Below are 14,839 nucleotides of genomic sequence, written 5' to 3'. Positions count from 1 at the left end.
AAAGTATTAAATACCTTATTTACGGAAGTATTCAGACCCTTTGCTATGAGACTCGAAATTAAGGTAAACTGCATCCTGTTTCCATTGATCATCCTTGAGATGATTCTACAACTTGATTGGAGTACACCTATGGTAAATTAAATTGATTGTACATGATTTGGAAAGACACACAGCTGTCTATATAAGGTCCTGGAGTTGACAGTGCATGTCAGAGCAAAACCAAGCCATGAGGTCGAAGGAATTGTCCGTAGAGCTCCGAGACAGGATTGTGTCGAGGGACAGAGATCTGGGGAAGGGTACCAAAACATTTCTGCAGCATTGAACGTCCCCAAGAATACACAGGCCTCCATCATTCTTAAATGGAAGAAGTTTGGAACCACCAAGACTCTTCCTAGAGCTGGCCGCTCGATGGTCACTCTGACAGAGCTACAGAGTTCCAGCGTTCCTCTGTGGAGAATAGTGAACCTTCCAGAAGAAAAACCATCTCTGCAGCACTCCACCAATCAGGCCTTTATGGTAGAGTGGCCAGACGGAAGTTACTCCTCAGTAAAAGGCACATGTCAACCTGCTTGGAGTTTTCCAAAAGGCACCTAAAGACTCTCAGACCATGAGAAACAAGATTCTCTGGTCTGATGAAACCAAGATTGAACTCTTTGGCCTGAATGCCAAGCCTCACATCTGGAGGAAACGGTGAGGAATGGTGGTGGCAGCATCATGCTGTGGGGATGTTTTTCAGTGGCAGGGACTGGGAGACTAGTCAGGATCGAGGGAAAGATGAACAGAGCAAAGTACAGAGAGATCCTTGATGAAAACCTGCTCCAGAGCCCTCAGGACCTCAGACTGGGGCGAAGGTTCACCTTCCAACAGAACAATGACCCTAAGCACACAGCCAAGACAACGCAGGAGTGGCTTCGGGACAAGTATCTGAATGTCCTTGAGTGGCTCAGCCAGAGCCCGGACTTGAACCCGATCTAACATCTCTGGAGAGACCTGAAAATATCTGTGCAGCGACGCTCCCCATCCAACCTAACAGAGCTTGAGAGGATCTGCAGAGAAGAACGGTAATTAACTCCCCGAATACAGGTGTGCCAAGCTTGTAGCGTCATACCCAATTAGACTCAAGGCTTTAATCACTGCAAAAGGTGCTTCAACAAAGTACTGAGTAAAGGGTTTCAATACTTATGTAAATGTCATATTTCAGTTTTTTTTTTTAAACTGTTTTGCTTTGTCATGGGGTATTGTGTGTAGATTGATGAGGAGAAAAACAATGTAATCAATTTTAGAATTAGGCTTGTAATGTAACAAAATGTGGAACAGTCAAGGGGTCTGAATACTTTACAAATGCACTGTATCTTTTAGATATAGAACAGACACTTCAAAACCTATTAATTTTTTAACTGTCTTTTTTGTCATTTATGAATGTGTTATTCAATGCATTTGTATGGGCTATAGTAGTAAAGGCCAAATTCATATAATTTTTTAAATATATATATACCTAAAGGTGTACTAAAGTCAAATACCTAAATGATCCTTGAGATGACCATCTTAAAACAATTACAGTTGAAATCGGAAGTTTTACATTACACCTTATACCCCGACTACACCGCTAGAGTCACTGTGCGCGAAGCGTTGCGAAATACATTTAGAAATCTATATTATTAAATTATTGCACCCAGACAGCTCGCGCACGTCAACGAGAGTCTGCATTGCCAAGGGCTAAAACAGAAGCCAGTTCTATTTGTGACGCAGATCGCGCTGCAATTCCTGCCTCTCCCATCTCCTCATTGGTTATAGAAGCAGGTATCCACGTGCCATCTCCTCATTGGTTATACCCACAAACAAGGTCGGTGGCCGGGTAACGCACCTAATATTTGAAAGTTGCCAATCGCAATTAAAAAGTCAAGAGAAGAAAATGCTTGGAAGGAAGAGAAATGACTAGAAACGATTCGGTTGACTGTTTTATGTGTGTATTAATTATCGGAAGTAGAGGACATTGTGCATTTCAGGTAAAATAAGAACTCAATTGCTAGCTAGCAACAGCAAGCTAAACTAAATAGTGACAAATTAGCTAGCAAGGTGCAAGCTAGCTAGCTAAATTGCCATAAATGTGTAATGCTTTTCGACCTGTCCCCAAATTAATGTAATTGGTTCAGAGTTTGTTTTGATATTTTAACCTGCGTGTCGTGATCGCGTTTGGTGTGCATAAATGTATGCATGATGGTGCACGCGCACAGCCGGTTTGGTTTCCGTGCTAGCCAAATACATTTAAACTCAGATATTCACAATTCCTGACATTTAATCCTAGTAAAAATTCCCTGTCTTAGGTCAGTTAAGATCACCACTTTATTTTAAGATTGTGAAATGTCAGAATAATAGTAGAGAGAATGATTTATTTCAGCTTTTATTTATTTCATCACATTCCCAGTGGGTCAGAAGTTACATACACTCAATTAGTATTTGGTAGCATTGCCTTTAAATTGTTTAACTTGGGTCAAACGTTTCGGGTAGCCTTCTGCAAGCTTCCCGCAATAAGTTGGGATGAATTTTGGCCCATTCCTCCTGACAGAGCTGGTGTAACTGAGTCAAGTTTTGTAAGGCCTCCTTGCTCGCACATGCTTTTTCAGTTCTGCCAACAAATTTTCTATAGGATTGAGGTCAGGGCTTTGTGATGGCCACTTCAATACCTTGACTTTGTTGTCCTTAAGCCATTTGCCACAACTTTGGAAGATGCTTGGGGTCATTGTCCATTTGGAAGACCCATTTGCGACCAAGCTTTAACTTCCTGACTGCCGTCTTGAGATGTTGCTATATCCACATAATTTTCCATCCTCATGATGCCATCTATTTTGTGAAGTGCACCAGTCACTCCTGCAGCAAAGCACCCCCACAACATGATGCTGCCACCCCCGTGCATCACGTTTGGATGGTGTTCTTCAGCATGCAAGCCTCCCCCTTTTTCCTCCAAAACATAACGATGGTCATTATGGCCAAACAGTTCTATTTTTGTTTCATCAGACCAGAGGAAAAAAAAGTATGATCTCCAAAAAGTATGATCTTTGTCCCCATGTGCAGTTGCAAACCATAGACTGGCTTTTTTATGGCGTTTGGAGCGGTGGCTTCTTCCTTGCTGAGCAGCCTTTCAGGTTATGTCGATATAGGACTCGTTTTTCTGTGGATATAGATACTTTTGTACCTATTTCCTCCAGCATCTTCACAAGGTCCTTTGCTGTTGTTCTGGGATTGATTTGTACTTTTCACACCAAAGTACGTTCATCTCTAGGAGACAGAACACGTTTCCTTCCTGAGCGGTATGACAGCTGCGTGGTCCCATGGTGTTTATACTTGCGTACTATTGTTTGTACAGATGAACGTGGTACCTTCAGGCGTTTGGAAATTGCTCCCAAGGATGAACCAGACTTGTGGAGGTCTACAATTTTTTTCTGAGGTCTTGATTTCTTTGGATTTTCCCATGATGTCAAGCAAAGAGGCACTGGGTTTGAAGGTAGGCTTTGAAATACATACACAGGTATACCGCCAATTGACTCACATTATGTCAATTAGCCTAACAGAATCTTCTAAAGCCATAACATAATTTTCTGGAATTTTCCAAGCTGTTTAAAGGCACAGTCATTAAAGTGTTTGTAAACTTCTGACCCACTGGAATTGTGATACAGTGAATTCTAAGTGAAATAATCTGTCTGTAAACAATTGTTGGAAAAATTACTTGTGCCCATGCACAAAGTAGATGTCCTAACCGACTTCAAAAGCTATAGTTTGTTAACAAGAAATGTGTGGAGTGGTTGAAAACTAGTTTAAAATGACTCCAACCTAAGTGTATGTAAACTTCCGACTTCAACTGTATATACTTGCACGACACATTGTTTTTCACTGTAAGATGGAAAGAATTATTAGAAAGATGAATTGATTTTGTTACTATTGTACCCATGCTTGTCACTTATTTAAATAATGTATTATCGATAGAACGTTAATAAGAATCTTTACATGGCCGCTGTAAAAGGTGAAAATATAAGTATTCCTACAGCATTCCTCACTGTTCATTGGAAACATTAGTAAACTCAATAAAATGTTATTTCAGAACATATAATTCATACAACTAAACATTAAATAATCATACATTTTTACATAAAGTTTTGTAATGAAACAATAGTAAAAGGTAATGTCAATGAAATTCTGTCACATAATGTATATTTCACATTACAAACAACAACACTATGATCTTGTGTTGGAGACCTTAGCTGAATAAATCCCATTATACCAATAAATACAAGCCCCTACTCAGGGCATACATGGAGTATGTTTTCTGACCATGTAACCGGACCAGAAAACCACAGGGCCTATTGATGTTAACTAGGCCCCAGAGTTTGTCTTGGTCAGGTCACAAACTCTGGGTGCTACGAGGATAGAGGGCTGTCAATATTAATAGTCCATATTGAAGTGTGTTGTCCATTGTGTTTAGCCATGCTCCTCTGGTATCTGTCCAGGGATCCTGACCCCCTGGTCCAGAGTGTTCCTGGGGCTGGAGTTGGCGCAGCTGGAGCGCGTGTCGGCCGTGCTGGTGGTCCTCTGAATGAACTGGAGGAAGTTCTCCTGCAGGGCCCTCGTGGCTGGAGGTACCCAGCTCCACCGGCCTGGAGGAGCAGCGTCGGAACTTGACCAGCTCCTCCCTGATCTGCCTGTTGAGCAGGCCATAGAAGAAAGGGTTGACAGCAAAGGAGGAGTAGGCCAGCCAGGTAAAGCCTCCTCCACATCTCCGGGGCTCTGCAGAGATGAGCTGAAGGACAGGTGCAAGTGGAAGGAGAAGTAAGGCAGCCAGCAGAGCAGGAATTGACCCACGATGATCACCAGCGTGAGGGCAGCCTTACCCCCGCTGAAGGCCATCTCGGGGGATAGTCTCTGGGGCAGGCTGCGGGTGGTTGTGATGATGGTTGTCTGGCTGTTGATGGAGTCAGAACGGTTGGGACGTTTGGCAGGGTTGGACGAGGCCCATGTGGTAGGTGCGGGTGTGTGCTGCAGGGCGGCCGAGCGTGCCACCTTGTACACGTTACAGTAGACTGCGAAGATGACCACGGCGGGTAGCAGGAAACACATCACGCTGAAGAGCACAGCGAACACCTTCCTCAGCCGACTGTGGCTCCAGTGGAGGGAGCAGTGGTTGGCAGCGATGGAGCTGTGGGCCCCGTAGGCAGGCCAGCCAAACAGGGTGACCAGGGCCAGCAGGATGGACTTTACCCAGATGAAGAGCATGACGCCAATGGCCAGGTTGATGCTCATCTTCACCTCGTAGCGCATAGGATGGACGATGTAGTAGTAACGCTCCACACTGATGGCGGTGATGGTGAGGATGGAGGCACAGATGAGGAACACGTTGAGGAAGATGTAGACCTGGCACTCCAGCACGGTGAACACCACAGTGCCAAAGAAGGGCGAGTTAGAGATGATGCCCAGAGGCATGAGGAGGATGGCACACAGCAGGTCCACTGCACACAGGTGGCACACAAAGGCAAACCTCTTCAGGTGAGGGGCACGGGCTATGGCCACCATTACTCCAGTGTTGGCCAATAGGGCGATGAGGTTAAGGGTCACCATTGCAAACAGCCCAATCAGATCCTTGATCTGAGACTGGGAGCTGGTGACCACTCCCACCTCTGCAGGAACTGTGGGGTTTGGTCCCCATAGGCTGGTTGTGAGGTTGGCCCCTGTGCGATTGGGAATAGAAGCCAGCATCGGACCAGACTTCTCCATAGTTCACAGAAGACTAGTCATCATTACAGCAGCAGGCCCCATTGCAATGTTTACTTTCTCCCTTTTTAGGATATGTCCTGTTAGACAGACAAAAACACAATTACAAAAATTATATGATCTTGAAATGTCATGCTGATGCAGCTTAACATATGGTTTACAGATACCCAGCTAACAAAAAACGTTCCCACAACTTTAGAGAACATTCCCTTAAAAGTCTCATTAGGTCATTACCTAATATTTTCAAAGGAATTTTCCAGTGTTACTGTTTCCAAGAGACCATTCCCTTAATGTCAAACAGAAATGACCTAGAACATGGTTATCATGTTCTCAGAACATTCAATATTGCCTCCCAAGTGGCGCAGCGGTCTAAGGCAGTGCATCGTAGTGCTAGCTGTGTCACTACAGATCCTGTTTCAATCCCAGGCTGTGTCGCAACAGGCCGTAACCAAGAGACCCATGAGGCGGTGCACAATTGGCCCAGCGTCATCCGGGTTAGGGAAGGGTTTGGCCAGCTGGATTGTCCTTGTCCTCTAGTGACTCCAGTGGCGGGCCGGGCACAATGCACTCTGGCACTAAAAAAAATCCAATATTAATATTCTAGACACGTTTCATGGGAATGTTGCAAGAATATTCCTGTGTATCAGGCATCAGGACGTCGCCTGACGGTCCCAAAGAAACGTTCTCCCCCAAAAATAATTTTCATCATTACACCTTGTTACTGTGGCTGAGCCAATCAACACTCTGATTAGTGAGCCACTGATCCATTACAGCTCTTTGTTTGTTGGCAAGGTTAGAGACACACACAAACAATGCTTTTAACATAGTGTTTTCAACTTACGTGTTTGACACTGTGACATACATGATTACATTGTGCATGTTCATTTATACAGTAATTATTATTCAACATGTGCTCACCTGGGATTTGAATTCACAACCTCTGGGATCACGGCATTCTAATCGTCCTGCTACACCACCATGTCTGTGTCCATTATCAGTTAATCAGACTAGTCTCTCATCATTGATTTGATTTACTTATTTCTGCAATTTTAAGGCTTTTTGTATAGTTGTCTAATGTTGGTGGGGTATATAACCCTGTTTTAATGCAACTCTTGAATCCCTATGATCAATAAATTGTGTATTTTTGTGTACTTTAACAGGGCTGAGACTAACATTTAGGATACAAGTAAGAATAGCTGTGTTAATGTCAAAGCAACTTTATCTCCCATCCAGGCCAACCCTACACTACACTACAGTATGTGTGTGTACTGAAGATAAGAGAGGGAAAACAAAGACGTTTGGTAAGCCTGAGGGTTTCAGTTGCTCACTACCAGTAAGCTCTATCGGGTTTCCCAAACAGAGGGGAAGACTGCTTAATGCCTTTGTTCATGTCCAACAGCATGTCACAACGCTCACCAATACATTTACCTGAGTCATCTCTCAAGTCTACATTTATTGATATTCTTTCTCAATTATATCATTTCACTTTGATTAGAAAAACATGTCCAAACACATCAGTCTGATATAATTGAATATAATAACAACGTTTAGCCAAAAAGAAAACAAAGCAAATTCATTTGTAAAATGTAGGATATGATTACATTTCTAGAGCATTATAGTCACAAGGGGATCGCTGCCCTGGCCTGAAGCCCCTCTAGTTCACTGCTTGGAGGTTATTGGACAAGCCAAACTACCAGATCACATGGACGTAAAACCATTAAGGACTGAGAATGCATGCATTTTTACTGTTTTGATAAGAAAAACAGATGTACAAGTTGATTCAGATAAAGCACTTACAACAGTTTGTCTGAAACATATAATCCTTACTTCTTGCTACATGGTGTGTCTGTATAGCATGGATTTGGGGAACACAAAATAGATAATTGTAATGGGCACATTAGATACAGTGTGGGGCACCAGGCCAATTGAGGGATTGTGATGTTTTTACCCATAAATGCAGGGTTATGTAAGTCTGCTCTCCTTTCTATCCAAACACTGACCAACATCAACCTTCCACTCACATAGGAAATATCCTTGCCTTTTGACTTACTAAAGTCGTTGTTTTTTTTCTCTCAGAAGAGTGTGTTTACTTTAGACAGGAGAAAGAGTGAAACACTTCTCAGAATTTCTCCCTCGTCCCATATCCCAGTAACATGGCGGAGACACGCTTGAGTCTTTTACTTTCGGTTTTGAACCACCAACTAACAGCTGAAAATACATTATATTTTGTTGTTGAAAATATATTTCACAGCGATTTAGATGGTACAATGACTCCCTACACTATAAAGTGCTTGTATTCTCACATAAACTCAAATTGAGGGAACAGTAACATTTTTGCAAACAGGAAATGACAGAGCAGCTTTCCCATTTTGACAAAAATGCCGTCCCGGCGGGAGAAATCAATATGAGAATATCACAGTCAATCACAACACTGGCGGGTAAGAAATACTGTCAAACATTATAATTCCACTATTACTGCAGATATATTATGAGCATTTTCTAAAATTACAATGCAAAAAAAAAATCCTATGTGTAGCACCTTTAAGAATATAAATCAAATCAAATCAAATTGTATTTCTCACATGCGCCGAATACAACAGACCTACAGTGAAATGCTTCCTTACAAGCCCTTAACCAACCATGCAGTTTTAAGAAAATCAACCATGCAGTTTTAAGAAAAGAAAATACCTAAAAAAAGTCAGAGATTAGAAAAACAAATAATTAAAGAGCAGCAGTAAATAACAATAGCGTGGCTATATACAGAGGCTCTATACAGGGGGTACAGAGTCAATATGTCATGTGCGGGGGCACCGGTGTCGAGGCAATTGAGGTAATTATGTACATGCAGTAGGGTTTAAAGTGGCTATGCATAGATAATCACAGAGAGTAGCTGCAGCGTATGGGGGGGGGGGGGGGGCAGTGATGTACTTGGCCGTACACATTACCCTCTGTAGTGCCTTGCGGTCGGAGCAGATGCCGTACCAGTCAGTGATGCAACCCGTCAGGATGCTCTCGATGGTGCAACTGTAAAACCTTTTGAGGATCTGAGGACCCATGCCATCTGTTGGGCGTGCCAAATCTTTTCAGTCTCCTAAGGGGGAATAAGTTTTGTCGTGCACTCTTCATGACTGTGTTGGTGTGCTTGGACCATATTAGTTTGTTGGTGATGTGGACGCCAAGGAACTTGAAGCTCTCAACCTGCTCCACTACAGCCCCGTTGATGAAAATGGGGGCATGCTTTTCCTGTAGTCGGAGTCCCTCATGTTGAGGGAGAGGTAGTTGTCCTTGAACCACACGGTCAGGTCTCTGACCTCCTCCCTATAGGCTGTCTTATCGTTGTCAGTGATCAGGCCTACCACTGTTGTGTCATCAGCTAACTTAATGATGGTGTTGGAGTTGTGCCTGGCCGTACAGTCATGAGTGAACAGGGTACAGGAGGTTACTGAGCACACACCCCTGAGGGGCCCTCGTGTTGAGAATCAGCGAGGCGGATGTGTTGTTACCTACCCTTACCACCTGGGGGCAGCCCGTCAGGAAGTCCAGGATTCAGTTGCAGAGGGAGGTGTTTAGTCCTAGGGTCCTTAGCTTATTGATGAGTTTTGAGGGCACTGTGGTGTTGAATGCTGAGCTGTAGTCAATGAATAGCATTCTCACATACGTGTTCATTTTGTCCAGGTGGGAAAGGACAGTGTGGAGTGTAATAGAGATTGCATCATCTGTAGATTTGTTGGTGCGGAATGCAAATTGGAGTGGGTCTAGGGTTTCTGGGATAATGGTGTTAATGTGAGTCATGACCAGCCTTTCAAAGCACTTCATGGCTACAGACGTGAGTGCTACAGGTCGGTAGTCATTTAGACAGGTTACCTTAGTGTTCTTGGGCACAGGGACTATGGTGGTCTGCTTGAAACATGTTGGTATTACAGACTCAGACAGGGAGAGGTTGAAAATGTCAGTGAAGATACTTGTCAATTGGTCAGCGCATGCTCGGAGTACACGTCCTGGTAATCCATCTGGCCCTGCGGCCTTGTGGATGTTGACCTGTTTAAAGGTGTTACTCACATCGCCTGTGGAGAGCGTGATCACACAGTCATCCGGAACAGCTGATGCTCTCATGCATGTTTCAGTGTTACTTGCCTCAAAGCGAGCATAGAAGTTATTTAGCTCGTCTGGTAGGCTCGTGTCACTGGACAGCTCTCGGCTGTGCTTCCCTTTGTAGACTGTAATAGTTTGCAAGCCCTGCCACATCCGACGAGCGTCGGAGCCGGTGTAGTATTCGATCTTGGTCCTGTATTGATGCTTTGCCTGTTTGATGGTTCATCGGAGCGCATAGCGGGATTTCTTATAAGCTTACAGCTCCTTGAAAGCGGCAGCTCTACCCTTTAACTCAGTGCGGGTGTTGCCTGTAATCCATGGCTTCTGGTTCGGGTATGTACGTACAGTCACTGTGGGGACAACGTCCTCGATGCACTTATTGATAAAGCCAGTGACTGATGTGGTGTACTCCTCAATCACATTGGAAGAATCCCGGAACATATTCCAGTCTGTGCTAGCAAAACAGTCCTGTAGTTTAGTAATGTTTGCTTGTAAGCAGGAATCAGGAGGATAGAGTTATGGTCAGATTTGCCAAATGGAGGACGAGGGAGAGCTTTGTGCGCGTCTCTGTGGGTGGAGTAAAGGTAGTCTAGCATTCTTTTTTCTCTGGTTGCACATTTTACATGCTGATAGAAATTCGGTAAAACTGATTTGTGTTTCCCTGCATTAAAGTCACCAGCCACTAGGAGCACCGCATCTGGATGAGCGTTTTCCTGTTTGCTTATAGCGGAATAGAGCTCATTTTGTGCCATTTTAGTGCCAACCTCACTCTGTAGTGGTATGTAAACAGCTACAAAAAATAAAGATGAAAACTCTTTAGGTAGATAGTGTGGTCTACAGCTTATCATGAGATACTCTACCTCAGGCGGGCACAACTTGGAGACTTCTTTAGATATCATGCACCAGCTGTTGTTTACATAAATGCATAGGCCTCTGCCCCATGTCTTACCAGAGGCTGCTGTTCTGTCTTGCCGATAGAGTATCTAACCCGCCAGCTGTTTGTTCTTAATGTCATCTTTCAGCCACGACTCTGTGAAACATATTACAGTTTTTAATGTCCCGTTGGTAGGATATACGTGCTTTCAGTTCGTCCCATTTATTTTCCAGTGATTGAACGTTAGCTAGCAGAATGGAAGACACGGGCAGATTGGCCACTCGTTGCCTGATCCTCGAGGGCACCCCGATCTTTTGCCTCGAACTCTCCGTTTCCTTCAGCAGCGAATCACGGGGATCGGGGCCTGGTCGGGTGTCTGCAGTATATCCCGACTCATTGAAGAACTCCTCGTCCAATTTGAGGTGAATAATCCCCGTTCTGATGTCCAGAAGCTCTTTTCTGGTCATAAGAGATGGTAGCAGCAACATTATGTACAAAACAAGTTACGAACAATGCAAAAACACAAACAAAATAGCATGATTGGTTGAGAGCCGATAAGACGGCAGCCCTACCCTTCGGCGCCAGTATGTTTTACATTGAAGGGCCAGTGACCTGTGTTCAATGGCTCTTACAGACAAGCACTTTTTTTTGAGAGACGTGAGTCACCCATGCTTGTCCCTCCGATGTCCCCCTCACTATCCCTCTGGTCCCATCTCCTCCCTGCCATGTCAGCTCGAGCTGTCACTGCACAGCTAACTGTCAACTGGGAAACGCACTGAGATGGAGTCAGTTAAATCTCCTTCAATGTGAATAAATTAAAAAGCCTTTTCTTAAAATTAACATTTTGTAAATGGATATATGACTAGAAATGTAGCTAAATTTGGATGTATAGGCAAACTTTTGGTAAGACTGTGTATTATGAGTGATAATAGATGGTATAGAAGAAACATTTGTTATTTTCCCTTCAGGATAAATATATTTTACTGAAAAGATGAGAAGTAATTTCTTAAGAGCACATACACATAAGACATACATTGGACATTTACATTACCTTCACTTTGAAACACATAACTACAGTATGCATGGACCTGAAGCAGAAAACCCATTCCCCCCAAAAACAATAACTTAAAATAGTTTGTTCCCTCAACTCTCAGCTCGTCAATGACAATGTGATGAAACGTTCAAGTGATTACAATGTATGTAAAAGTGCACAGTGCATCTAACAGAATGTACACCTGTTAGCTATGCATCCTGTGGCGGATGTACTGTATGTTATGGAGATGGGAAAATGAATGAAAATTAGTAAAATTATCAAATAAGTCTCATAACCTACCCATAATATTAGATGATATGTCCAGTCCAATTCAAAGAAATAAGGATTTTTTGAGTCGTACTTTCTGGATATCCCAAGGGTTGTTTTAGTGAGGAGACCTCAGATGAGTAGACCTGAAAAGGTCCAAGTAGACCAGTTACAGTGTGTATTACCACTGGATGAGCAGGACAGGTTCCATACTGGTGAGGGTTCCAGGTAGAGGTAGCCAGAGTGGGTTGTCCAGAGGTTTTGAAGTTCAGTCTCTATTATAGGTGTATTCCAGAGGGAATATCCCTGGTCCAAACCAGGCTGGGGTAACAGAGGGACACTAGTGTAAGAGATGGTGTGTAGAAGCTGTTGATCACTTCACTTCCCTCAGGATAGTGTCTAAGTCCCTGATAGATGTGAGAGGATGCCCTTTCTCTCTCTCAACCCTCCTCCTTTCACTCTATCACTGTGTATGGCAGTGACTGTCACACATTGTGAGCTGTGTGATTTTTTTTTCAGACAGACACACACTCCTCTGTCCCCTCAAAAGTCAGGTCTTCCCAGGGTCCTAGAGCTCACCAAATCACAAGACTGGCACCAGCTGTGTGGAAACAACTGAAACTGGAATGTACAGTACATGTTGACATGGCCTTTTCCAACAATGTGTTTTTGTATTATTTAGAGTTAAAACATAATTTTTTTAACCAAATATCACATTACTCAGAGTGAATGTTAATTAAAACAATTTGGTATAATCTTTTCTTGAACCATCATCTATTAATTTAGTAATTGAACCAGCTGTGGTGATGAGAATTATATTAATCTCTGGATGACAATGTTCAAAATTGAGTGTTAGGAAGAAACTGTAATAGCAACTTTGTGTGTTGGTGTTGCTATTTAATGAAATGCTGTAAGTGTTGTCTGAAGAATGGGATCACCAGATCCAACTTGTTGTCTGAAGAATGGGATCACCAGATCCAACTGAGCATATACAGTGTATTGCAAACATGTTGGGCAACAACCACTAAACAGTGTCAACCAACAGTGACATCAAAAACGCTGAAGGTATAACTTTAGTTATTTTGCACAAAACACTGGGAGCAGGGTACAATAATAACTCCGAAAAATGTAGATGAAAACCTGCGGAGAGAGAGAGATATGCGACAGACAGAGGTCTGACAGCTAGCTTGAGGGCCATTTTGTTTATTGAGCCTGTATCGTGGGTTCAAGTAAATAGATCACATACAAAAAGGCTGAGAGGTGGCTACATTCAACAGGGTCTGAGGCAGTGCTCTCTAGTGACACCTCCTGGTGGCGAGGCAGAAGGACATTCTCTCAACAGGCTGCTGTGTGCAATGAATAGGACCCGTATTCGTAGTGTCTCAGAGTAGGAGAGCTGATCTAGGATCACTTATTCTTTACGATTTAAAAGGCAAAAATTATCCTAGATCAGCACTCCCAATCCGAGATGCTTTGTGAATCTGGGCCCAGGCCACTGAATATACTGAGACAAGAAAATTGATCACCACAGGCACTTTCAAAGCATTGATAGGCAACACATAAACAATAACAGTGCACTGGGATTATAGATTGGCAAAGCGCATCTTCTCGTTCATAGACAAATCAAACTTTTGTGGACATATACAGAACATGGATATCATCTCTACAGTTATTCCCTCAATCAGGCATTTTACTCCATGCCGATACGGCATATATCTTCCGTATCGAATTCTGTTGCATGCACTCACATTCATATGGTAACTGAAGAGATATGTTTTCACCAAAAGTAGGTGAGTGAAAATGAAAAGCTTTTTAAGTAAACTCAGCAAAAAAAGAAACGTCCTCTCACTGTCAACTGCATTTATTTTCAGCAAACTTAACATGTATAAATATTTGTATGAACATAACAAGATTCAACAACTGAGACATAAACTGAACAAGTTCCACAGACATGTGACTAACAGAAATGGAAAAATGTGACCCTGAACAAAGGGGGGATCAAAATTAACAGTCGGTATCTGTTGTGGCCACCAGCTGCATTAAGTACTGCAGTGCATCTCCTCCTCATGGACTGCACCAGATTTACCAGTTCTTGCTGTGAGATGTTACCCCACTCTTCCACCAAGGCACCTGCAAGTTCCCAGACATTTCTGGAGGGGATGGTCCTAGCCCTCACTCTCCGATCCAACAGGTCCCAGACGTGCTCAATGGGATTGAGATCTGGGCTCTTCGCTGGCCATGGCAGAACACTGACATTCCTGTCTTGCAGGAAATCACACACAGAACTAGCAAAATGGCTGGTGGCATTGTCATGCTGGAGGGTCACGTCAGGATGAGCCTGCAGGAAGGGTACCACATGAGGGAGGAGGATGTCTTTCCTTAAACGCACAGCATTGAGATTGCCTGCAATGACAACAAGCTCAGTCCGATGATGCTGTGACACACCGCCCCAGACCATGACGGACCCTCCACCTCCAAATTGATCCCGCTCCAGAGTATAGGCTTTGGTGTAACGCTCATTCCTTCGACGATAAACGCGAATCCGACCATCACCCCTGGTGAGACAAAACCGCGACTCGTCAGTGAAGAGCACTTTTTGCCAGTCCTGTCTGGTCCAGCGACGGTGGGTTTGTGCCCATAGGCGACGTTGTTGCCGGTGATGTCTGGTGAGGACCTGCCTTACAACAGGCCTACAAGCCCTCAGTCCAGCCTCTCTCGGCCTATAGTCTGAGCCCTGATGGAGAGATTGTGCGTTCCTGGTGTAACTCGGGCAGTTGTTGTTGCCATCCTGTACCTGTAACGCAGGTGTGATG

The 14,839-nt window shown here is 43.7% G+C and overlaps 1 pseudogene; it reads right to left on the bottom strand.

Annotated features, from left to right (window-relative positions):
- Window positions 1-4,473: 4,473 nt before the first annotated feature.
- LOC120050705 lies at window positions 4,474-5,763 on the bottom strand (annotated as a pseudogene).
- Between the last annotated feature and the right edge of the window lie 9,076 nt (window positions 5,764-14,839).

This window comes from Salvelinus namaycush, chromosome 7 (genome assembly GCF_016432855.1).
Source record: "Salvelinus namaycush isolate Seneca chromosome 7, SaNama_1.0, whole genome shotgun sequence".
NCBI classification, from domain to species: Eukaryota; Metazoa; Chordata; class Actinopteri; order Salmoniformes; family Salmonidae; genus Salvelinus; species Salvelinus namaycush.
The sequence above is the reverse complement of the archived record's forward strand: the minus strand, read 5'-3'. Positions and strand labels throughout refer to the sequence as shown.